Source organism: Pan troglodytes, chromosome 14 (genome assembly GCF_028858775.2).
Source record: "Pan troglodytes isolate AG18354 chromosome 14, NHGRI_mPanTro3-v2.0_pri, whole genome shotgun sequence".
Taxonomy (NCBI): domain Eukaryota; kingdom Metazoa; phylum Chordata; class Mammalia; order Primates; family Hominidae; genus Pan; species Pan troglodytes.
In genome coordinates, this window is record NC_072412.2 from 41,790,330 (window position 1) to 41,816,476 (window position 26,147).

General features: G+C 37.9%; 1 long non-coding RNA gene across 1 annotated transcript; it reads right to left on the minus strand.

Annotated features, from left to right (window-relative positions):
- Window positions 1-761: 761 nt before the first annotated feature.
- LOC134808211 (uncharacterized) lies at window positions 762-25,922 on the minus strand. The gene is made up of 3 exons (XR_010150759.1): window positions 25,223-25,922; window positions 23,413-23,556; window positions 762-906 (listed from the first exon to the last, which is right to left on the minus strand). It is a non-coding gene; the product is annotated as an uncharacterized LOC134808211 (long non-coding RNA).
- Between the last annotated feature and the right edge of the window lie 225 nt (window positions 25,923-26,147).

Genomic DNA, 26,147 nt, shown 5'->3' on the forward strand with positions numbered 1-26,147 from the left:
TCTGTAGTGAGAAACCTGAATTATGCAACCTTTAAATTCTATTCTATTATATCGTGCAGTGACAAAAAATGGTGGTTAATGGAAAATTGTCAAGTGAGACTTGCTGGAGAGGGCTGCTTTGGTGGACAAGAAAGCAAGAAATATCTTTGCTTTTGCAAACAGACACCACTAGAAGATGTAAAGAATTTTTAGGTGCAGATTAAAGAGCCTCTTTGCAATCTCATTTACAGTTTTTCTTTACTTAGGAAATTCTTTTCCAAGGATAATTCAAAGACTTTAGCCTCATTTTAAAAAACCATAATTTTTTGTTGGTTAGCCCAGATTGATGAAGTCATATGAAATTTTCTGCCTCATTGTGCCTGTATGACATTTTTCCTACTCATTCCTTTTTTTTCCCCCTTCCATAGCCTCCTCAATTCCTTCTTGCCACCCCTTCAGATTTAGACAGACCATCTCTTCAATTCTGATGGCAACATTTCACACTAAATAACTATATACCCTAGCGTTGCCTCTCACACGTCCGGGTGATTGGCAGATACTTGTTTAGAGGATTGGAAACAGCTAAAAGTGACATTCAAGGATTCAAAAGCAGCTTGGTTGGGAAATAAATCTTTGGCTGGGAAAAATGACTCTCTTTGCCAGACAATAGCCTTATAATTTATCATTTATTGGAAAAGAAGGATGCATTTTGAGAATTGCATCAGACTAAAACTGATTACAGATATTAAGCAATGTCTCTATGAGCCATTACTCACCGCGTATGTGAGAGCTGAGTGCCTCTGGAAGGCGGGAGCTGATGAGTCACTGAGTGTGCTATTGCACCATCATAATTGTTAGCATCATAAACAATGGTATATGACGGGGTAGAGCAGATTAAAGAGAATGAAGTGTCTTGTGCAGTTCCCTCTAGAAAGAAGAAACGAGACGTTATTTCACTGTGACGTTAACTATTGATTCAGGTTTTTGTTTGTAGCTCCTAATGGTTATGATAACTCAGAAGCAGTATTCATGGCTTATTCATTTCGAAAGCCACCACAAGTGATGGTTTAAGCTGTTCCAACTTTGTGTTGTTGTTTTTGAAATAAAAGAAAGGCTTTTTCTTTTCAGTGTTAGAAAAAGGGAAGACATTCAAGAGAGCTGAACCAAGCGCTAAGTATCCTGAAGATCTAAGATCTAAGGACCCTGAAGACCTTAGATCTGGCTAAAAATTATACCAAGAAGCAAGTGCTGTTATAATCAGAGGGATAGGGCAACGCTGAGCAGTGAACTCACAGAGCACTCATCCATTCCCTTCTGACATTTGTCATTTTTTATCTATGTTGTATTTATTTAAGATCGTGTTTTAGTTACATATTGTAACTAAAATATTTCAAAACAGAGATTGTGTATAGTATTTCTCAAAACAGAGATTGTGTACAGTATAGAAATACTATAAATATCTCAAAACAGAGATTGTGTCTTAAAAAGTTTTGCTCTCTCCTCAGAACCTAGCTCATTTAGTAACTTGTTATTGCTGAATAAAAACCAATTTATTGATAAATGAATGTCATGAGTCACTGTATTTATTACAGCTCATCTCCATTTCCTTAATTCCGTGAAGATACAAAAGCTAGATTAGCCAGTGCTGCATAGGAGTAAACTAGGATGGTTCTCGGAATGGGCACGCGTAATTGTTTATATTTCTTTCTACCAGTCTTTAATTTATATTATTTAAAGAAGTGCTGATACTTAATAGCAAACGTATCTTTTGGAAAGAGTTTTACTTTAGATGAAAAAAGTACACCTTCTGGAGAAAACATTTTAATGTCATGCCTTTCAGGCACCCACACCTTCCTCTTCAGAATATGAGGCAGTAATTATGACTACATAATTCCCTCTGGGGAAGCTAATTAAATGTGGATATTTGCTAAGGAAAAATAGAGAGCCTATGAGTATAAACTCTGCAAATGCAAATATATAAAGGATCACAAATTCACATTAGTGCATTCTGTTAGACAAACATTTCTGCAAACAGCAAGGCTAGCCCTTGAAAAAAACTGTGGAACAGCCAGAGGACAGCTTGAAGATCCCCTAAAATCTTCTTTCTGGACACCTCCTCACTACACCATAATCATCTCTGGTTATACTTATGTTCTTTCTTATCTTTTCCATATTAAAAACCTGCTATATTATTATATAGTATTAACTAGTATGACAGTGACTTTCAGTAACAGTGGTTAAACAATCAGAAATTTATTTCTAGTCCAAAAGCCAAAACTGGAGCTGCAGCTCTGCTCTGTGAAGCTGTCAGGAGCCCAGGCTCCTTCTACCTTGTTGCTGTGATATCCCTAGAGTGTTCTCATTATTGGTCTGTTGGTCTCATCAAAATGGCTCCCTACCCTATCGGCATTCCAGCTAGTGGGAAGGATGGAAAAGAGTTAGCAGAGGGAACTCGGAATTCTCCTTTTCTTTAAGAGCAGGACTTGCAAGCTTCACGCATCACTGACTTTCTTACTCCATTGGCTAGTCACATGATTTTCCTTAATAGAAATATCCTTTTAAATATAGATCTAAGCTCACAAAAATGGAAGGGAAATTCCTCATGGACAAGTTGAAAAATAAACTGTGCAAGCAGAGGGGTAATCAAAAGCAAAACTGTAAGAGCACTGTGGGCATTAGTGGATCTTGCTGTCAAGATACTTAAGAGCGACATGAAGGACAGGAGACAAGACCTAGGCCCATGCAATGTGAGTAGCTAGGAGTGACACTCCACATCCAGCTGGGAACCTGAAAGGGTTATAATCTTGATGAAGGCACGTACTAGAAAATGATCCACCTAGGTTCTAGATGCGGGGGGGTGGTGGGGAAGGCTTCATTGGATATTAGTAATAAAGGCTTTCTCTCAGATAGATCTGGGATTCAAATTCATATTACCTACAAGATCCCAAGCCAAGATACCTAGTTCAAGGGGTGCTGGGTTGATAGGACCTTGTGACCACTTTAACCCTTTCTGGAGAGACCCACCCTCTATGCAGGCTTCACAAAATCTTCATAGATAAATTAAATGATTGTCAACCAAATACTTACCATATTAAATTTTCATTCAGACATGAGTGCAAAATAAAGATATTTTTAAACAAAAAAGTACAAGTTACTTCCCGTAGACTTTTGCTAAATGGACATCTAAAAGACATATTTCAAGGAAAAGAAAACCACTCCCCCCACCCCCAAAGGCAGATGTAAGAGGAAATATTGAGAAAATAAATAGGTAAACATGTAGGTAAGTCAAGAAATGCTGACTATATAAAAATAAATAATACTGTCCAGTTTGTTGTACAAAGGTACAAAAAGTACAAAATTGCAAGGTAGAACAAAAACACTACACAAAAATAACATGCAAGATGTGGAAAAAGATGATTTGATTTAAAGTGTCCCAATTCCATGTATTGTCCTAGAAGAGGGTAGACAAATTGCTTAACTTGAAACTCTTAAAAAGTAAAATATACACATTAAAATTTAAAATTATTCCATTAAGAAAATAGACCTATATTGCGTAACTTGTGACCAGTGTAAAGAAGCGCAACAAAACCCTAATCAATCCAAAGAGGGAACAAAGGAAGAAAAAGTAAAGAAGAAGAAAATGGAGGAGCACAGACAATTCAGAGTACATAGCACAAGATAAAATGGTAGAAATTGGTCAAACAATCAGAAGCATACTAACCTCACCAGTTACACAATAGAGATTATCTGCTCGTAATTTCAAAAATCCATATGTAGCCCATCACTAGACAAACGCCTAAATAAGACACACAATGCTTGGATATAAACCAGGAATTAAGCAGACAAAAAGTTAGTAAAAATATTTTAAAAAAATATTTGACCTAATACATCACAGATTGGAATTTGAAATCCATAAATTGATCTTAAACATTCTTTCCGAATATATGTGGAAAAATTCTAAATATTATCCATATACTAGGTCATAAAGCAATTCTCATCAAATTTCAAAGAATTACAATCCTGATCATGATGATTTTTAATTAGATTTTAAAAATCAAGAGCAATGACAAAAACTTAAAACTTTATAATTTGGAAATTCTAAAACTTGCCATTGGGAGACAATTCTCTATGGGTCTCTTTTGTTTCTTTGTGTCTTGAGAGCATAGGCACTGACTGCCTTTCTTCTGGAATATCTTTTCATGGATATTTGCATAGTGAAAAACAGCCTTGGAAAATATAGTGTCTCCCTCCAGAGCAAAGGCCAAGTTGTTTATATTATGGCACAATAAAATAAGGAAAATGCCTTTCTTTGAGGCAAAGATTCAGCGGCCCAATACAAAATATTTGGGTTTTCTAATCTCAGGGTTCCACGGCTGTAATGTAACCCACTGCATGTGAAGGCATCACCTGGCCCTTTTTGTATTGGCCTAAGAGAATTGGGGTTCAGGGAACTGGCTCAATTGCAGATATTCTGGATACAATTACTGCTGTGAATAATAAGCCCTCCTTTGTCTCTGACCCAGACGTCTCATGGCTTTTGCCAGCATCTAGCATTCTAGCAGACCAGCTCATAAGCTTGTAAGTAGGATGAAATCTCAGACCCTTCACTGTTCTTGACAAACGCTTTTAAATAACCATGTGTATTAGGAAATGAAATTTGAAAATATTTATATCTAAATGATAGCAAAATCTTCCAGGAGGAAGCAAAAGTAATGTTTAAAGGAATACGTACAGACAATGCTGGTAGCAGAAAAGGAAAAGCAAACTAAATGAGCTAGGTGCTCATATCAAGAAGTCACGTTATAAAAGAATAAAACCAAAGGAAATAGAATAAAAATTATTTTCAAATAACAGCACAAATGATTTAAAACAGAAAACAAATGGAGATCAGCAAAACAAAAACATTTCTCTGGAAAGATTAATATAATAGCCGAATTTCTGATAAGACTGATCAAGAAAAATCAGAGACATAACAAATAAAAAGCGTAACTATTAGAAATGGAAAAGGGGACATACTATGCTGATATAAATCAAAGCAATGTCTTTGATGCTGGAACTTTAAGAACTGGTGATAGACTCCTTGGATCATAGAGAGAAGATTTCTTTCTGGCAGAAGTTTTTGCTTTCTGTCTCACTTCATAGCCAATGAATGATTGCCTATTCACAGGCCAAATGTCATTATACCAAATGACTAAAGCTGAGGAGTGTGTAAGATTAATTCTACAAAAAAGTTTATAAAAGGCAAGTTGGATCTTAATAAAGAATTAGCAAACGTGAAACTAAATATAAAACACAGTGCCATAAAAAGACATTACTTCCAACATCTTTCATCATCCTATCCATTATTCAAGGTCCTTTACAAAGGCCATCTACTTTATCCTGCTGTCTTTGATTCTTTTCTGTTAGATATAATCTTTTCCTTCTGTGATGATCTGTAGCATTTCATGCTTGGTTTATGAGTCTAAAGCAATATTTTCACCTTCATGCTTATAATATTCTAAGCTTTCTACAAGGATGGGCTGGGTCTTATTTACCTAAGTAATTCTAGTAAATAATAGTAATAGTAATAGCAAATAAACTACCAACAGCTAAGCATGGTCAAAACTTCACTTGGTAGGTGGTCAATAAGTACAATGGAATTGAGTCACTAAAACTAAACAGCACTAGCTCTTTTATAGGAACTCTGGGATCCCGGAAGTGAAAAAAGTGTTAGAGCAGGAGCAGTCTCTAAAGTATACTTTATTCTACTGTCTAAACAATGCAGAGAATCACATTGATACTATCTCTGATGTCAGAACCCTTTTTGGGAACTTACCGTGATGGGAACATACATGGCCATTTTAAGGTTGGTCGGCACATCCCATCTGAGGATATTCCTACTCGTGTTGGAATATCATTACCTATCCTCAAGTCATAATTCTGCTTTAAAAAAAAAACTGTACTCAAATGTCACTTCCTCTAAAATGCCTTCCACAACCAGGTCTGGTTTAGATGTCCTGCCATGTGCTTCTATAACAATTTAATATCTACTTACCACATTGTATTGTAATTGCATTACATTGTAATTTACTTGTCTGTCTATGCCAGTAGATGATACACTCTTGGGGTGCCTACATTATATATCATTCACTTTGTATTTCCAGCACCCAGCACCGTACCTGGACAAAATAACCATTCATAAAAAGTTCCTTGAATTGTAGAATGAATGATTTGGAAGTCTGCTGTGCTGAAAAGTTTTGGATTTATTCTTCGTGGGAATGTGGTTTCAGAAACTTCTAATCTAAACTGCTTCTTGTTTGTCTCTAAGAGTTTGATTTGTATGATTTGTCCTCTATATAAGGTTCTGATGTAGGCAAGGACTGTTTCTGATAATATAGATTTTCTATTTTGCTGTTGTGATATGAGCTGTGCATGGGTATTTTCACATACGGTAGTCCTGTGCAATGTACTCATCTTTAATTTGCTCCCTAGGTACTACATTCTAGGGTTTCTAGTGCCTCAAAACAGGCCTCCAGTCCGTGCAGAAGGGTTGGTATATTAGCTTCCTGTGGCTGCTACATCAAATGACCACAAACTGAGTGGCTTAAAGCAACAGACATGTATTCTCTCACAGTTCTGGAGGCTAGAAGTCCAAAATCAAGTCACTAGCAGGGCCACAGTCTCCAGAGACTCTAGGGGACAATCCTTTCTTGCCTCTTCCAGCTTCTGGTGACTGTCAGCCTTTCTTGGCTTGTGGCAGCATCACTCTCATCTCTGACTTTGTCTTCACACGGCCTTCTCTTCTCTCTGTATCTTCTTTCTTCTCTTATAAGGACACGTCGCATTGGCTTTAAGGCCCACTTGGATAATGTAGAAAGATCTCATCTGGAGATGATTAACTTAATTATGTCTGCAAAGACCACTGTTTCCAAATAAAGTACCATTTACAAGCTTGAAGTTTTAGATAATGTGCATATCTTTTGGAGGAGCCACCATTTAACCCATTGCAATTGATAACTATAGGTCTGATTTCCAAGTAGCATTGTCTACCAGCCTGGCAGTGCAGAAGTGCTGAATAGTATCGAACATCTTTTTATAAACTCATGATATAAGCAGTATTTTATCTAACTTTCATCTTCCCAGTATCTTCTAGTGATCTTTAAAAAATTATTTTTGGTTATTGAGACTGGAAAAATATAAATGGATTCTAAATTCCTGAGGGAAATGGTAATAAATTTGGGGGGATATAAGTCGTATTTCTGTTTTTAAACAATTATTTTAGAATTCTGGTATTCGATACAATTACTTTTCATTGTATTGACCCAAGAGCCTACAAATACATAGTGAGGTGATTTCCTTTTGCAAAGTCAGATATTGTGCTCTGAGTGCTTTGAGAAATCACCTGATTTTGATGAAATAATTTGATTTAAATGTTGTCATCAGGAATGAAGAATTTTCTCCATTTTTAAATAAGGGAATTGATGCTTTGGACATGACGTTTTACTTCCCGTAAGAGAACAATACCTATTGTTAGGTAGAAATGTTTTTGTTCTTTTTTTCCCCCCAGCAAAGAAATTGCTACTATACATTTTTAGAAACCAGGTCAATTTTTTTTTTCAACCTCAATGTTAAAGGACTGCGTAGGGAAAACAAAGTTAGAGTCATGAGTAATCTATGGATCAAGGAACACAACAGGCTAAAGTATACATTCAGTAAGATGTGACCTTCACTTTTAAAAATATATATACATTTTCCTAATTTAGAAGTCAAAGATGAGTTTGGGGAAAATTTTTAAAATGTAAAAAGCTATACAGCTTGGCTGGGCCAGGTGGCTCACATCCATAATCTCAGCACTTTGGGAGTCTGAAGCAGGAGGATTGCTTGAGGTCAGGAGTTTGAGACCAGCCTGGCCAACATGGGCAAACTCCGTCTCTACTATCTTAGCTGGGAGTGGTGGCGCGGGCCTGTAGTCCCACCTACTCATGAGGCTGAGGCAAGAGCATCGCTTGAACCAGGGAGGCAGAGGTTGCAGTGGGCTGAGATTGCGCTACTACACTCCAGCCTGGGTGACAGAGTGAGACTGTCTCAAAAAAAAAAAAAAAAAAAAAAGCTTTACAACTTAATGTAACATATAAAGTGAGATTTGATTATAGTGATTGGTATATGTCCCATTTCATATAGGTACATTTCTGATCAATTTTTATTAATAGATCCATTTTTTATTGAAACTGGTAACCTTAGTGAATGTGAGTATAGGTATGAAGGAATGCTTGAAAACATGTGTGTGAGATGAATTTATAGCTTGGCCTTAGTGTGTACACAATGGCCCTAGTCTGTGGCTATATCATGCCATCTTAAAGGGGTACTGCAGATTGTTGGCAACCTGATTAATTGCTGGTTGAATTGAATACTTGCTTCATCATGCAGCACATTACAAAAGTAATAACTATTTGCCTTTTCCCTGGAATGCCAACTTTTTCTTATTGCAGGGAGTCAACCTTCTGAGACTTTTTCCTCTTTTAGGGGTTAGTTCATATTTAGGTGAAAAATCACATTCAGAATTATCACATAAGATTGCCTTGGCCTCATCTCTATCTTCATCAAAATCTTGAAGTAATACAATTTGGGATAGAAGAATATTCGAGAGGACATTCTTACCTGTAGATCTCACCAGTCTCTTCTGAGATGTCCAAGTAATGTACCCACCCCAGCCTCTCTTCTGAGTGTCTCCTTTAATATGGGTCACCATGTTTTATTCTATGTCCTTGCTCCTTTAGCCTCAGCAGACTAGACCAGGGCTAGGTCTCTACCATCTGTGAGCTGGCTGAGGGGGACCCTCCGGGTGCCTGGCACAACAGCTTTGCACAACAACTTGCCATATGCATAAGAGCTAGCAGGCTTGGACAGGGTCTCTTCAGGGGAGTTTGAATGAAAGACCTATGAAGTCAGCAGGGTGCAGAGTGACTCAGGCTTGGAGAGACAAAACGTGAAGACAGTGTGCAGAGGCTGTGAAGCACCAGAGCCCTGAGAAAGCAGAAAGTATGAAGAGTAGGAAGCGTGAAGAGTAGAAGGGGAAGAGAAGAAGAAAGTTGATATAAAAGTAGCAAAAAGAAGCAGTTGAATAAAAAGCAGCTGCAGGAACTGAAACATAAGCTTGGCCCAGAAAAAAAAAAAAATCTGTTTATGCCCTTAAGCTATTGTCAAACTATCAGAGCTGGTGTTGTAGGCGGTATGCAATGAACAGTGTCGCAATTCTCTGTGACCCCTAGCTCTGTGCTTTGGAGAGAGCATCCTGTTTTTCATACTTTTCTTCGTATTCCCTTAACTAAAGGAACCGGCACCCGTTTCTATTTTTTGCATCTGAAAGAGCCTAACAAACACAATATCCTCAAGATGAAGCAAAGAACTGAGAAAAAATGAAAATTAAAATATAAAGTCATAATTTTGACATTGAAACATAATCATTTAATGGTATTTTCATTCAAAGCACTGTAAGGCAAGCAATGTGCTTTGATGTTTCACATAAGGGCAAAAGACATACTCTGGAAACGGCAGCTGTAAAAGCCAGAAAACTTATTTTAATTCTGGGTTTGAGTCACAAGTGGCTACTTCTGGAGTTGGAGTACCCAGAAGGTAATTAGATTGTTGGTCCATGTACCTTTCAGATGAACAGGATTGCTACCTTTAGAAGTAAAAGCAACAGAAGAGGGTTGTCCCCAGAACCTTACTTTGTTTCCTAAGGAGGACATTTACTTGCTGTATTATAAAATTAATATTATTTTGTCCCTGCTGGGTAGTCAAGAGCAATTTGTGGGTGATTGTCGGTCTGATGTCTCAGAATCAGCGTTTCTTATTACCTCAGATGTAATGGAGAAGAAGAAACGTTGTGTTGCTTTCCTAGTACGCTGTTTCCTCTCTTATGAATCTAACCTCTGATAGTGCCAATATTTGAACAATGTAAGTTCACATTTTGTGTTCCCATTTATATTTTTGTTTTCTTTTAATCAGGCTCTTTTCTTCTCAGGCAAAAAACATGGCTTTATGGTCTTGCTTAGTTGAGGTTTCCTTAGCAGTTGAAAGAAATTATTTGAATTTACTAACTAAATTTGGAACAAACTGCATTTCTGTGGCAATGAATGGGTTATCTATCCCTATTGGGGTGGAATATCTTCTCCATTAAGAATTATTCCATTTTTTGTGTGTGTGCTTTACTGCATTTTAGGGGTAAAACAACTGCACTGTTTTCTGTGGTGAGCCTAGAGCTAGCAAGTATTGATCCCTGGAACTTATCATAAAAACCAAGGCTAGAGAATGCTAACAGTCACAAATATTTATTCACAATTTAATCATTTTCAATGACAATTTCTGATAAGGATGTAAGATTTGAAATGAGAAGACATGGGCTGAACTTCCAGCACTATGATTTCCTGGAAATGTGGCCTTGTGCAGTCCCTGAACAGCTCAGCTCCCCTGTAGGGAGTTGGCAATACCTACCTTATCTCCCAGGGAGGCTAGCTGTGAAGCTCCAAGGACAGAACCTTATGGAAAGTGCTGTGCAAATGAAAATCCCTCTCTAAAAGCAAGGTATTAAGATGGTGAATGCTGTGACACGAAGGCAGGCTTCAGTTCTTTGTTCTTCGTAATAATTATTGTGGATGAGGGTGGTGGGAGCGAGGGATGTAGACATAATGAGAGGTGTTCAGAAAGAAACGCTCAAAATGCCCAAGAAACAAATATCAGCTCCTTCAGAACTCTATATTTACATAAATATTTCTCTTCATGAAGTTTCCAAATTGAATCTGGGGTGACCACTCAGCTTTGTTCATTCTATTCACACCTCTAAAGTATTGACAGACATGAGCTCAATTTCACAAAATGAAATAATAGCAATTTAGCCTAAGACTTGAAGACAATGTCAAGATGACAAATAAGGTTCATTTTCTGCTGCTTTTTTCTGTTTTTCACTCATTTATGTGAATAATTCATGTACTTTACATTTTGAAAGAAATAATTATAGTAATCAGAATTTGACTTTTTATGAGCTATAAATTTTGAGAAGCTGCTTATTCTCACCGGCATCAATATAATTTTAATTAATAAATATCTTTAATCTACCAATTACATAACATACATATAATGACACAGAGCTACACGATTCTGTGTTTAATCATTATTGAATGTGCAGGAGTTGGTAATATAGACACTACCCCAGATCCCCAGATCTGAGTGAGTTATACATAAAAATATGTGGGAAAAGATAAATTTTAAAGAGCACTCCTTTTGGAAATAAAAGATAAAACAGAAATGAAAATGAGATGTTTTATTTTTCCTGAGCATTTTGTTCTTTTCAATTATGTGACAGTTTTGGGGACTAGTTTCTCTGTTTAGGATATAGACAAATGCTGGATTGCCAACCCAACAAAATTGTTCCAAAGATCTAGGACCTGAACTTGGGAGTGGGGGGCACCGAGGTGTAGAGGTTATTCCTGTCTCTGGTCAAAGACATAGTTTGATGTTTGAATCCTATTACCCACCTATAAAGCTATTTTTTCCATACTATTCCATGTCATTTATTTGAAATACAAAAATGTTTACTTTAAAAACCATTTTAAATATCCTACTCCTCTCTAAGAAAAATTTTAGAGTGTGCATTCATGGTTAAAAAGAGATATATTAACCTAATAAATGATACATTTTCTGTGCATTGTGATTCTGATTATTCCTCAGTAAAAGATGAAACATTTCATAGGTAGCACAGAGTGTGAATGAAGAAGGAAAAAGGAGATTCTTTATACCAAGGAGGAAATAAGTTTCCTGAGGCAGACTCCAGGAGCCTAAGGACCCTGAGCAGTGGTTTAACATCCTCTTTCAATTGCCAAGAAGGCAGTCTAAGACTTATTTTCCGTAAACTGAAAGTCTTAGGTGATCTCTAAAGCCCTATCTAGCTCTAAATTTGTAGGATTCTGAATGTTCCTGAATTTCAGTCTTTGCTTTACTTAGCCCAGGCACGTGTGGATTTGATCCACCTGATCTTTCCTCCAACTACTTTTTCTCTTCCTCTGAAATCACAGTATGACTAGTTGGCTTTAGCTGACTGCCAGAAAAATGATCCTTCTTAGAAATGGGCAACAGAGATAGCTAAGTGTTGTTGACAAGGGGGAGAAAAGCAAAATAAAAAAATTCTGTAAAATATTTAAAGAGGTTTATTCTGAGCCAATGTGAGTGACTATGGCCTGGGGAATAGTCTCAAGAGGTACTGAGAAAGTGTGCCTGAGGTAGTCAGGTTACAGGCTGGTTTTATACATTTTAGGGGACAGGAATTGTAGGTAACATCATAAACCAATACATGAAAGGTATACATTGGTTCAGCCTAAAGAAGTGGGATATTTTGAAGCAGGTGGAGCTCCCAGATCATAGGCAGATTCAAAGATTTTCTGATTAGTAATTGGCTGAAAGAGTTAAACTTTGTTTGAAGACTTGAAGTCAATACAAAGAAATGCTTGAGTTAAGATGAGGAGGGATTGTGGAAGCCAAGATTCTTGTTATGTAGATGAAGCCTCCAGGTAACAGCCTTCAGAAAGAATAAATGGTAAATACTTACTTTTCAGTGGTAAAAGGTGCCAGACTCTTAGCAAATCTCTCCCAGGTCTGGGAAAGCCTTGACTATATTAATGAAGATTCTCTACAGATGCAAATTTCCCCCACAAAGGATGGCTTTACAGGGCCATTTCAAAATATGTCAAAGAAATATATATGGGGTAAGATATTTTGATTTCCTTCAGGGCCTACTGTCTGTCATGTGGTGCTCTACCATAGTCAGGTTGGAATTTGGTATCTTATTGCCACAAAGAGTCTGTTTTGCCAGTCTTATAATCTCTATTTTAATGTTAGTGCTGGTCAGTTCTTCCTAAACTCCAAAAGGAAGAGGGCATAACAGGGCATGTCTAACCTCCCTTCCCATCATGATCAGGAATTCCATTTCTCAGGTTTCTCTGGGGTCCCCTTGGCCAAGAGGGTGTCCATTTGATCAGTTGGGGAGGGCTTAGGATTTTATTTTTGGTTTACTGTCTTCACTCTGGGAATGCTGGACATTGGAATCTATAGAGGTTGCACCCTTTGGTTGGTTTCTTTTGACTGGGCTATTTTTGAGCTCTGTTGAGGTGGAATTAAGTTGTAGAAAATGAGAGAAGTGTATGTAATTCTTATTCTTAGCAATGTAAATGGATTTTATCTGGTAAGGATATACATGATTTCTGGCCTGTGGAAAGATTACGCCAAATATTACATTTTATTGCCTTTGAGCGTATTAACCAGCTTTGTGTTTATTAGCAAATACATTTAAATATCTCTGATTGCTCGGTCTTTGAATTCTTCAAACTCTCCATTAACATCTTATTGGTTTACCCTTTAAATAAAGAAATAAACAAAATTTTTGACTTGTGTTCAATTGCTATGAGTCATGATTTTCATCATTTTGAAAATTATACTTGAGAGCAATTTAGCTAGTGAAAGGGGTGTGTGTGTGTGTGTGTGTGTGTGTATGAAAAAGAGAAAGAGCAGTTACTAAAGCCTTCTTTGCTCATTTGTTAACATTTATAACCAAATATGATCAGCCACCCCCACTAGGCTTTAGCTATATTCACATTAAATCAGTATATTGTGTCTAATTTAGAAAGTTCATCATGGCCTAGGTGGATTGCTTTACAGCTTTATGGGGTTCAAGAGAGATCACAGAAGCTGGCATTTAATGTAATTATAGAATAATGATTACCATGTATAAAAAATTTCTCAGTATAAAGAAGTCAGAACAAAACCTGTCTTCAAACTAGAGGGAGGTTATAAAAGGGCTAATTGGTTCAATTGTTATTTCCTCCCACTCAAGGTGTTCAGTCCTTGAACCTTTTCCTTCCCTGGATGAGAAGTCTGTTTAATATACTCTCAATGGGGAAAGAGTTGGTGAGAGACACTGAGATAAAATAGATTGTGTTATCTGAACTTGAGAAATCTGAGAAAAAAGAACTGTAGCCCCACATGGAAATTTTGCTGCTCACACCAGAGTGTTGTAGTAAATAATGTAATTCTAATTCAATATTAGTCTTTCATGAAATGTGTAAGGCTTTAACCTCTGCTTTTGCTGTAGGTTTTCAAATAAATGGGTATGAGGTTAATTACCACTTGTATTTTGGAATCAGGGACATTAGACTAGCTAATCTAATAGCAATCTGAGGAAAGGGTAATAATCCCAGCCTGAGAGAGGCATAGCTGAATCCCTGTTAATTCAATGCAATCTGCATTTCTGCTTAAAATGTATTAATACTGTGTGTGCCCTCTATAATCTTTATTCATACCTTCCTGCATTATCAGGAGACATGAATTACAAATTAACCTCCCAAACCACAATTCACTTTAGGCTAACAGGTTCTTGATTCACATACTTAAAATTGAGCCAACTCTTGCTGAAAGAAAACCTCATAAAAAATTTTTCCAGTGTGGAAAGGATGATGAAGTGAGGAGACAGGCAAGAGACAGAGTCTATTTTCCTTTGCAGTGATTACAATAGGATATTAAAATTGTAAAATGCAAAATCCCAAATAAATTGAATTTGTGGAATCAATTTTTTTTTATAAAGCAGAGATACTTTTTCTTTCACATCTTGTTTTAAGATCCTAGAACATGATATTTATTGTGTTTATCTATTTTCTACCTGAATAAAGTAGAAAATAGGGAATAGGTCTTACTCACGTTTGATCACTGAGATCTTACAGTGGTTTTGATTATTATCCTGATATGGTTTGGTTGTATCCCCACCCAAATCTCATCTTGAATTGTAGCTCCCATAATTCCTGTGTGTTGTGGGAGGGACCCAGTGGGAGATAATTGAATCATGGGGGTGATTTCCCCCATACTGTTCTCATGGTAGTGAATAAGTCTAACGAGATATGATGGTTTTATAAGGAGAAACCCTTTTTGCTTGGTTCTCATTCTCTCTCTTACCTCCTGCCACATAAGACATGCCTTTTGCCTTCCGCCATGATTGTGAGGCCTCCCCAACGATGTGAAACTGTAAGTCCATTAAACCTCTTTTTATTTATAAATTACCCAGTCTTGAGTATGTCTTTACCAGCAGCGTGAGAATGGACTAACACATATCCTAACCTGTTGAGATGGAATTAAGCAATCACAGGGGAGGCAGAAGAATAGGAGTCTGAGAAGAATCCAGGGCCATAATAAAACAGCAGGTCCCCTAGAATTGTGCAGTGCATAACCTGTTCAACTGTATCTTTCAGTCTTGAATGTTGCTAAGTTTAGCAGTGAGAACTGGACTTCAAGCAGAATGGAAGTGTGATCCTATTTGGGGTGGCCAGACCTCAGAGACTCCTGGATTGACTACTTCAATACAGTTTGTATCCTTTACCCAGCAATGAGCAGGACTGACTCATACTAGCTCTTAAGCAGATGAAAGAAGCATATAATTATCCCTAGGGCAAAATGCATTCTTATTCTCATACAGTCGAATAATAGTTTGCTCTGTGTAGCAAACTATTAAGTCCACCAGAAGCAGTGGACTCATAGCAAAAATTTCTACTTCCCTCTCTTGAAACTGTAAAGAAGTGCCGCACAGGTAAAAAGACACCTCCCCCAAGCCTGCTTCCCCCGCGAACCTAGGAAGACCCAGATGCAGTCTGGAAGGACACTGAGCAAATGGTCAGCCTCATGTGGTGGTATCCTCTGCCGTTCATTCCCTGGTATGGGAAATGTGGGGCTAAGGAGACCACGTCTTCAAACATCAGCTTGCTGCCGGACCTCCTGCCCTGTGCTCCACTCTTATTGCGGCAAAGTTCTTGCTTGAATCCTTTAAAGGAAAGGAATGTGTATTCTTTGTCTGTGTCTGTTGGCAACTTTGTCAGTCACTATCCCCCTAAGACAGCCACCCATCAGCACATCCCCAGAATTCAAACAGCATCAACAACATCGTCTACATCCCTTTCGAGAAGTTTTGTTATCCTTTGTTTTTTTTGTTTTGCGTGTGTGTGTGTGTGTGTTTCGTTCTAAGAATAGAGACTAGAAAATGAAGAGAAGATGAGAAAGGGAGTTTTATTTTACTGTATAATTAGTTAGATTCCTGTTAATGGAAGTTTTACATATTCTGTCTTTTTCTTTTCTTTTTTGACATCTCTGCAAGATTGATTCTGGCTGTTGCAGATCATAATTATAGGTCTATCCTCAGTGTATAAGATATTGATTTGACTTCCTCAAGTAGTAAATTTTAGTGACAGGAATTATATTTTGCCAATTTCTTTTGTACAATGCCCAGCTAGACATATAAAATAATTTTGGATTTTTTTTTATTTTAAGGTGATTTAGAACAAATTACTTTTCAGTTTTGCTGTCTATGATAAAGAAAGCATAAATGGTGAGTTAAATGTTTTAAGAAACTCATAGCAGAAGGGTTTTATTGTATTAATTTATGCAGGCTGATTAGCACATAGTGCCTGGCTGATAGGAGGTAATCAATAAAGAGTAGTTGTAATTATTAGTATTATTATTAATGTAAGTTGAAAATGAAAGGATTAACCTTAAGAGATGGTAGATAGGCCTAGGGCTGTGTGCTGATCTATGGATGAGGAGATCCTGATAGGGGAATCTGAGACCCGGACCTATGTCCTGGGGAAGAAAGAAGCAACTTGGATTTGGAATAATAATAAAAGTGAATGGCTTTGATTTATTAGGTATCTAATATATATTCTTTACCTTTGTCTCATGTAATCTTCATAATAACACTACACAGTGGTTATTTTCCCTACTTTTTGGTTAGTAAGCTGTAGCCCAATGACTTGCCCAAGGTTCCACAGCTCATAAGCGATGGGGATGATCAACATTAAGTCAGGTCTGTCTACCTGACTGTTTTTACTTTTCAACTTACTTAATGAAAAGAGGCCCATGCAAGCCTTCTTTACTAAAGGTTCCAAAATAAATATAAAATGACGATAAGTCTGCATATTTATTTACGCCTGTTGCTACTTTCCAACTTTCACATTTACTCTCCACTGTCAAGACTGATGTTGTTTGAGCTGAACAACAGAAGGCTGTAGCAGGAGCCATGCCGTAAACAGAGGAGGAAAGACATCTTACAGTGTGAAGATGGAGAAAAACTGCAATAGCAAGATAGTCCTCCAGATAAGCCAAATCCCATCCATCTGTCCATATCAGCTGTCCCTACCAGAATAGGTTATTTTCCATTATTCCAGTCTCCACACTCTCCCTGTTGTGAAATTTCTGCAGCACTAAGACCCATACTCCAACACTCTTAAAACTATACCGTCTTGTATTATTTGCTAATTAGAATTTTAAAATAAAGTTAGAGGTGGTCATAGATCACGTGCCTAAATGGAACCTTTTACAGATAGAACAATAGTGCTTCTTGTGTGGCCTGTCTTCCTAATTAGATTGGAGGGTAGAGACTATGCCCTGCTCTCCTTTATAGACCCCCTTTCTCACACTCTAACACAGCGTGTAGTACATGGTGGGTACTCAAAATATACTAGGTGATTAGATCACTAGCATATTTTACCAGGAAAACAACATATGTAAAAAGAAGAGTTTTGTGGGCTTTTTTTTCTTTCTCTTTAAGTTTACAGGTTGTTTTACTACCTTTCTCTGGGAAGTATGTATGTTTCACTTCAGACACATCAAAAGCCAATGTAGAATGTTTTAGGGTCTCCAAAATGTCCTTCTCTCTTTGTTCAGCAGGCACACTGGGGTCCTCTTATTTCTTAATAATTATCTGTAGTTGAAATAATATTGTAGCTTTTCATTGATAATAAACTGGCAATAATGTAAACGCATAATGTAAGCTTCCACTTTTTAAAATATTATTTTTTAAAAAGTAGTGCGTGCACACAAATTAAAATGTTAAGTGCGCAAAGTGTTTTTTAAAGTCCTAGTTTCCTTCCTAAAGAGCAATTACTGTTACCTACTCTATCATTCCAGAAGATGTATGTTGTCTTAGTCTACTCTGGTTGCTATGACAGAATACCTTAGACTGGGTAATTTATAAACCACAGAAATTTATTTCTCACAATTCCAGAGTCTGAAAAGTCCAACATCAAAGTGCCGGCAGCTATAGTGTCCGGTAAAGGCTTGCTCTCTCCTTCCAAGAGGGTGTCTCCCTTCTGTGTCCCCATATGGTAGAAGGGCAAAAAGGGTGAACTCTCTCCCTCAATCACTTTCATAGGCACACTAATCTTTAATAAGTCATCTCCTAAAGGACCCACCTCTTAATAGTGTTGCACTGGGGACTTCCAGCATGAATTTGGAGAGTCACAAACATCAAACCATAGTACACATATATGAACAAATATATATTCTCTGTCTCTCCCCTCACTCTTTACTCTCCAACAAATATGATGCCATATTAGCCATATTCTTTTGCAAAGATTCTTTTTATTTTTCCACTCAACAATATATGTTGGTGATCATTTATTAGCACAGACAGACCTACCTCAATATTTTAATGGTTGCATAACGTATCATTCCATTATCCTTCCAAAGACCCAGACATGACCTCTCTCTTGCTTTAGGCTAGTTAGGGTATTTCCAATCTTTTGGAATTATAAAATGCTGCAATTAACATCATTTTATATGTATAATTTCAAACATATAGGAGAAGTTCCCACAGAATCAAAGGGTATTTGATGTGAAATTTTGAAAGATATTGACAAATTATTATTGAAAATGGCTGTGTCCTTTCATTTCTCCATTAGCACTATTTGAGAGTGTCTTGGTAAGAGAGTGTGTTATCAATTTTTTCTATTTGTCAATCCAATGGGTTAAAAATGGTTTCTTTGTGTATTTTGTAAGTTGAGTGCTTTTTCAAATGTTTAGAGTTAATATAGTTTTTTTTTTCTATGAATTATCAAGATACTATGGCCATTATCCTACAGAGATAGACCATGAAAGAAAGAAAAAAGCTTTCCCCCTGCTTTTGGAACAAAGGGATCCCACATTTTCATTTTGCCCCGAGCCTAAAAATTATATAGTCAGCCTTGGCTATTCTCAACCATATGCAGTATACTTTTGTTATTTTTTGATCTTTATATAAACCATATTATGTGTATCCTGCATCTTGCTTTTTCATTAATTTTTTGTTTGCGGGCTTCAACCGTGTTAATGGTTGTAATAGTAGCTAAGCACACATAATGGTTTTATGAATATACTTGTACATATCTCTGGGTGCCCCTGTTCAAGGGTATTTTTAGGGATTGTGTGTACACATAAGCGTGTGCATTTTGTGTGTGTGTGTGTGTGTGTGTGATTTCCTGGTCATAGGATATGCATATTTTTACTTTACTATGACCAAATTGTTATCCAGAGTGGTTGTAGAAAGCTACATAGCATACATATATATATATACAGTTTGTTTTGCAATGATCTCCATCCTTACCAAAATTTTAGTATAAAACTTTAACTCATTGTGGTTTTATCTTGCAACATCTTCATTATTTAAAAGGTTGAACATTTTTCATTTATTTAATAGCTATTTGGGCTGACTCTTCTGTGAAGTGTTTATTCCTATGTTTTACCACTGCTTTTGGGGAGGCGGGCTTTTCCTTTTTGCTTATCTTTGCATTTAGGAATCTTTTGATTAAGAAGTGTTATTAATTTTAACTCAGTTAACTTTCTTTTCATTTATATTTGTGCTTTTTGGGTCTTGTTTTCATCATTTTTTTCCTGCTCGAAGATCATAGAAATATTCTATATTTTTCCCCAAAGTCTTAAGTTTGTGGTTTCCATATCTAAATCTTTTTCCCTTTTATTTATTTTTGTGTATTCTTTTTTGTGTTGTTGTTGTCCATATAGAAAACAAATGATCATAGCATCATTTATTGAGCAACCCATTCTTACTGATCTGCAGTGACATTCCAGTTATATACTAGATTTCATTTTATGTGTGGGCTTGTTTCTACACGCTCTGTGCTGATCCACTGGTCTGTCCTATGTTCCTGTGCCATATTATGCTCTCTTAATTAATCAAAGCTTTATTATATACACAGGGCAATGAAAACTGGCAAAACAGCTCGCCTCATCCTGTTCATCCTCTACAGGAGTGTTTCAGCTATTCTTGTGCTTCATTTTTCCATAAAAATTTTAGAATCTGCTTATCAAGTTCTGCAAACAGCTCTGGATTGAATTTGAAAGGAATTGCATTTTATTTATAGAGCAATTTGAAGAGAATGACCAAACTTTTAATATATTGTGTCCTTCTATCACAAATATTATATGTACACAAAATAAATATAAGGCCAGGTGTGGTGGCTCATGCTTGTAATCCCAGCATTTTGGGAGGCCAAGGTGAACAGATCACTTGAGCCCAGGAGTTCGAGACCAACCTGGGCAACATAGTGAGACCTCATCTCAAAAAAAAAAATAATAATAATAAATAAATAAATAGATAAATAATATATGCATTTATTTACGTTTACTTTAATGTATTTTAATAACATATATAATTTCAAAGAAGTCTTGCACAAATTTTGTTAGATTTATTCCTGGATGTATTATGATTTTGTTGGTATTTTAGGTGCTCTGTTTTGTTAAATTATGTCCATATTCTTGAGGAGTTTCTATATAAACAATCATATTACCTGCAAATAACCAAAGCTTAGTGTTTCCTTTTATAATTCCTACATTTTATTTTTCCTTATCTTACTGCACAATGTTGAATCAAAGGCATCACTGTTGTTTTTTATTTTAAAGGGAGTAAGGTTAATTTTTTATTAGTAAGTATGGTTTGCGCTACAAATTTTTGGTAGGTCTCTTTTTAAAATAGCAATCTTCACAGAGTAAGTTATATAGTGATAGCAAACAACATCCAGATCATGGGGGCTTACTGCAACAAAGATGTCTATTTGGTTTTATAACATGGAAACTGAGCTGGCCTCTACTCTATTCCATTTCTGCTCCACATGCTTTTTTATTCTGGGATGGAAGTTGAAAAAGTAACATTTATTTAGGAGTGAGACCCTTGAGGAGGGGATGTGGGAGAAGAGTGTATTAGCTCTTAAAGCCTCTTTCAAGACTTAGTAGACATCATTTCTGCTTTCCTGCTACTCCTGGCAGAGCAAGTCACATGGCCCAGGCTGGATGTCAGCCAACCAGGAAGTACACTTCTCTTATAGGGAGGAGGTGTGTACAAACATCTGGGAACAATAATTCCTTGCTCCTTCTATTAAGAAGAACTATTATTTTAGTGTGAGGTCTTTGGAGAGCTAGGAGACCACATATGTTTAAAGTTTATCTAATAGTATTGAAATAATTATTTAATTTGTTAATTTCATGAACTAAACTAGATTTTTTAATACAAAATATATTTTGCATTATAGGATGATGCAAATTTATCATGGTGTGTTATATTTTTCATATATCCTTGGATTCAGTTTGCCAATATTTTTATAGGATTTTTGCATTTATGTTCATGAGTAAATCATTTTTTCTGTCTCGAATTATCTCTATGTGAATTTCATATTGTGTTTATATTTATCTCACATATTTGCTAAGGAGTTTTTCTTTTCTTTTTTTATTATCTCAAAGAATTTGTATAAGATTTGAATAAACTATTAACTATTCCTTGAATGTTTGGTGTAATTCTTATAAAACTATCCAAGCCTGGGCTTTTCTTTGTAAAAATATTTTTAACTACTGACCTAATTTTTTAGCGGCTACTGAGACTGCTGGCTGGCTGGATACATCAAGATGTCATTTCTGACTTGGCCCTTTCCAGAGTATCTTCTTGTAAATAGACATATCTCAGAGACAACTACGGAATGATGTGGACAGGAAGGAAGAAGTTTTCAGACATGTGGTAGAACTGGGCAAGTCCTGAGCTCAGTTCTGGACAAAGCACAAGCAGGTACCAGGTCCTAGAGCAATGCCTCATCTATAATGGTCTCCTGATTAATCTGGACACCTGTGTATTGCAAAAAAAACATGATAATACATAGATTGAAAAATAACAAGATGTGATTAGGAAATCACTTTTAAATACCTAAATTGGGAGATGCTATGAGGATAAAATATGCATATTCTATGCAAAGCAGAAAACCCAAAATGCCCTGGTTCACTAATTCAACTATTTTTCTACTTTCTCATCCCTTTCCTTTCTAACTGTGGGGTGACTCCTGGCAAGATCTGCCCTCCACTGCTGGCTTCTGCACAAAGTTGAGAAATCAATATTATAATCATGCACTGTTTCCATAGCAAGTGCTCCTGCAGCTCTGAGCAAAACAGCACTTTCTAGACCCTGCCAGAGTATATGTGGCAAAGAAAGATTAATTAGCCACTCACTAATTGACAGTATTTCCCTCTACATCTGCTTGGGCCTGATGTGAGTTTAAATGTCTCTATTAAGTGCCTGAAGCCGATTGCACATGTATAAAATTTAATGTCCCTTCTCAAACCTCAGAGATGTCTGAGACCTCGGTTCTCTCTCTAAACAGTAGAGATGTGGGCAAAAGGCTTAGCGTGGACGGCAATTCTGGAGAGGCAACAGAGAACAGTTCGGTTAGGGGTTGGGGTCAGGCAGAAGTGCAGTAGGGTGGAGCGGGAGAGCTGAGGTGTAGCTCTAGTTCTTCAATAACCTGCCACGTGGCTGGCAAACCACGCTGCTTCTGTGGACTTCTCTTCTTGTTCAGGTGTTAGATTCGACCAGTGCTTTTCTAACTGTGTTTCCCAGAGCCCAAGAGAATCCAGGGTCCCCTTAAGGAAATTCTAGACTCCAAAGTGAGGCTGTTCAACAGAACTTCTGTCCAACAGAGCTTTCTGCAATGATGGAAACGTTCGATATCCACGCTGCCTGATGGGTAACCACTCATCACTTATGGCTATTGGGTCCTAGAATTGTGTATAATGTGTGTGAGAAACTGAATTTAAAAGATTTTTAACTCACATAGAGCTATCTTACTTTAAATTAATTAAAATTAAATAAAATATAAAACAAGAGTGGCTACCATATTGGACTGTGTGGCTCTGGAGGGTCTGGGCTCAGGCCTAAGTGAACAGGGTCCAGGGCTTAACTGAAAGCTGCAGTGATGTTATTTTAAAGAAAATCCTAAAGAGGAAGCAGAATCATTCATGAGGCTACTCCCACCCACCTCTTTAGCTTGTGAGTATCTCTATCTCCAAAGCCTACTGCTGCTTCAACCAGACACATCTGCCTTTGCTTGCAAAAATGTGCTTCTGAAATAGTTTTCCCTGAGCAAAAGGACATTTGCAGCTAAAGGACAGCTAAAAGACATTTGCAAACCACTGGATTAAATAATCTCCAAAGTTCTTGAACATTGAAAGATTCAAATCCCCTAGTCCTAATCTCCCTTTGTATACAGCAGGGCCCAAACACACATTCCTGGGTGTGGCATGGGAGAGGGCGGCCTTCCCTGTGGTCCCACCCCACTTTACCTAGCATGGGGGAGATGCCAGTGTCACTGATGTAGTGTCCAAGCTGAAGAGGATCCCGGCTTCTCCGACAGGGCAGAGGCCTTCCATGATGCTCGCAGCTGTTCCCCCGGAACTGCTCATGGCTCTTCATAGTTTCTGCTCACTCTACACACTCAGACCATAGAAAGAAAACAGACCACATGCCAGAAAAAATCTGAATGCATTTCTCAGCCCAAGTCTCTTTTCCCATACAGGTGAGAAGGAGAGACCAAGGATCAACAAAGGAGTGATGTTCAGGGCTCTGCCACAGCTGCCTGGTGACGCGGGGAGGCTCTGAGGCCAAGGGCCCCACCACCATGGCCCTTTAGGGACAGTTGCTCCAGAGGTTGAGGCAGGGATGGTGATGAAGTGTAGGGGAGGGTGGTCAAAGCAGGCAGCATGAGTTGCTCCTTTCCTTGCATTGAGATATCAATACCATCTATGAGATAGAAATCTCACCTAGAAAAATACTTTTGGAAAATGATGGGGAAATGAGGTTTAGAGCATTTCACATCTCAGAACCACTTACACAATCTACAAACTACATGATGGAAAGCCTGTCTTGTAGGAAGTGCCAATCTCTGTCTGTGACTGTTGGAGAGAAGGGAGGGAAAGATTTTACAGCTCTTAGAGGCGTCTTGCAGGTGAGGGGTTGTAGGGAAAGCATGGATAACTTCTCAGACAGGCCAATGCTCACATGGTTCCTTCCATTACACTTCCTCAGTCTCCCTTCAAAGGGCCACCCCCAAAGGTAAGTAACCCTCAGCAGCCCTCCAGAAAGCTTTTGTAAAAGGAAATGGCTTTGATTTTTCATCTTTCTCAACCACACTGAAACAAACAGTGTGGCCTGTTGAAGTTTAAGACAATATTTTAACCAAAGAATACAACTGAGAGAACCATACTATTGTATAAATTTTCCCAACCTCTCATTCTCACTTGCAGCTGAAATTGTTGACAGGAGTTTTGTCTTTTGCCATGTGCTTTGGAGGGGATTTGAGGAAAACAGTGTGGCATTATGGGGAGGACTTGTCACAAGAGTATCATTTGCTATAGTTTTTCTTGGCTTTATCACATTTCTGGTTGTCTCTTCTTATGGCTCGAACATGTTAAGTCACTTTCACCAAGCAAAATAATTAACAAAATACGAATCTTAAGACACTAAATTGCAATAGTGAGCATGGACACTTCCTTCTCTCCTGCCCTCTGGGCCTCTCTCATGTAACACAGCCACCATCTACATCTCTGTTACACACACACAAAGCAAACAGCCACCCTTCTCATTCCTCTTGTTCCACCAATATGAATATTCTTTACAACCAGTTAAGCAGAAACAGAAGGTCTGAGACATGCAGCTACCCTGTTGTTTGGTTAGAAAGACCATCTGGCTGGGCACGGTGACTCACACCTGTAATCCTAGCACTTTGGGAGGCCGAGGCGGGGGGATCACTTGAGGTCAGGAGTTTGAGACCAGCCTGGCCAACATGAAGAAGTCTCATTTCTACTAAAAATACAAACATGAGATGGGCATGGTGGTGGGCACCTATAGTCCCAGCTACTCAGGAGGCTGAGGCAGGAGAATCACTTAAACCTGGGAGGCAGAGGTTGCAGTCAGCCTGAATTGCAGCACTGCACTCCAGCCTGGGCAACAGAGTGAGACTCCGTCAAAAAAAAGAAAAGAAAAGAAAGAAAGAGAGAGCGAGAGACAGAGAAAGAAAGAAAAGAAAGAAAGAAAGAGAAAAAAAGAGAGAAGAAATAAGGAAAAGAAAGAGAGAAAGACTATCCGCAGTCTTACCAACTTGCTTTCCACCTCTTTATCCATCCACCAGCCACTGAGGACGGTAGTGAGTTTCCTCAGGGTTTTCCTTCGGAAACAAAAGTTGATCAGATGGCTCCCCCTCAATCACTGATGCCAGGCACTATCGCTGCAGAGGTCTCTGTCAAGACTCTCCCAAGAGCAGCTGCCTTCAGTTGAGCACCATTTCCCTCCCCAACTTTTGGGGCAAGTTTTGCTGGCATGTCATCTGTTCAGTGTGTGTCTCCACTCAGCTTGAGTCTGCAGGGTAACAATAACATTTCCTCTTTCAGTTAGCCAGTTACCTCCAGAAATGGAAGTAACTGAAACTGGAACTGGAACTGCAGTGATGTTATTTAAAGAAATTCCTGGGCCGGGTGCTGTGGCTCATTCCTGTAATCCCAACACTTTGGGAGGCTGAGGCGGGCAGATCACGAGGTCAGGAGATCGAGATCATCCTGGCCAACATGATGAAACCTTGTCTCTACTAAAAATCCAAAAAATTCGCTGGGCGCGATGGCAGGCAGCTGTAGTCCCAGCTACTCGGAAGGCTGAGGCAGGAGAATCACTTGAACCTGGGAGGCAGAGATTGCAGTGAGCCGAGATCGCGCCATTGTGCTCTAGCCTGGGCGAGAGAACAAGATTCCGACAAAAATAAAATAAAATAAAATAAAATCCTAAAGAGGAAGTAGAATCAATCATGAGCCTACTCCCACCCACCTCTTCAGCCTGTGAGTATCTCTATCTCTAAAGCCTAGCACAGGCTCTGATTCATGGCGAATGAATGAATGAATGAATGCTCTAAGCTGTACACAGCTGGAAAGTAAGGCAATATTTTCAAATTAGATGCTGAAAACATATTGGCATAGCTCCTTTCTTTCCCCTTATTTTTAGTTTTTGGCCTAGGTCATAATTAAGTTAAAGA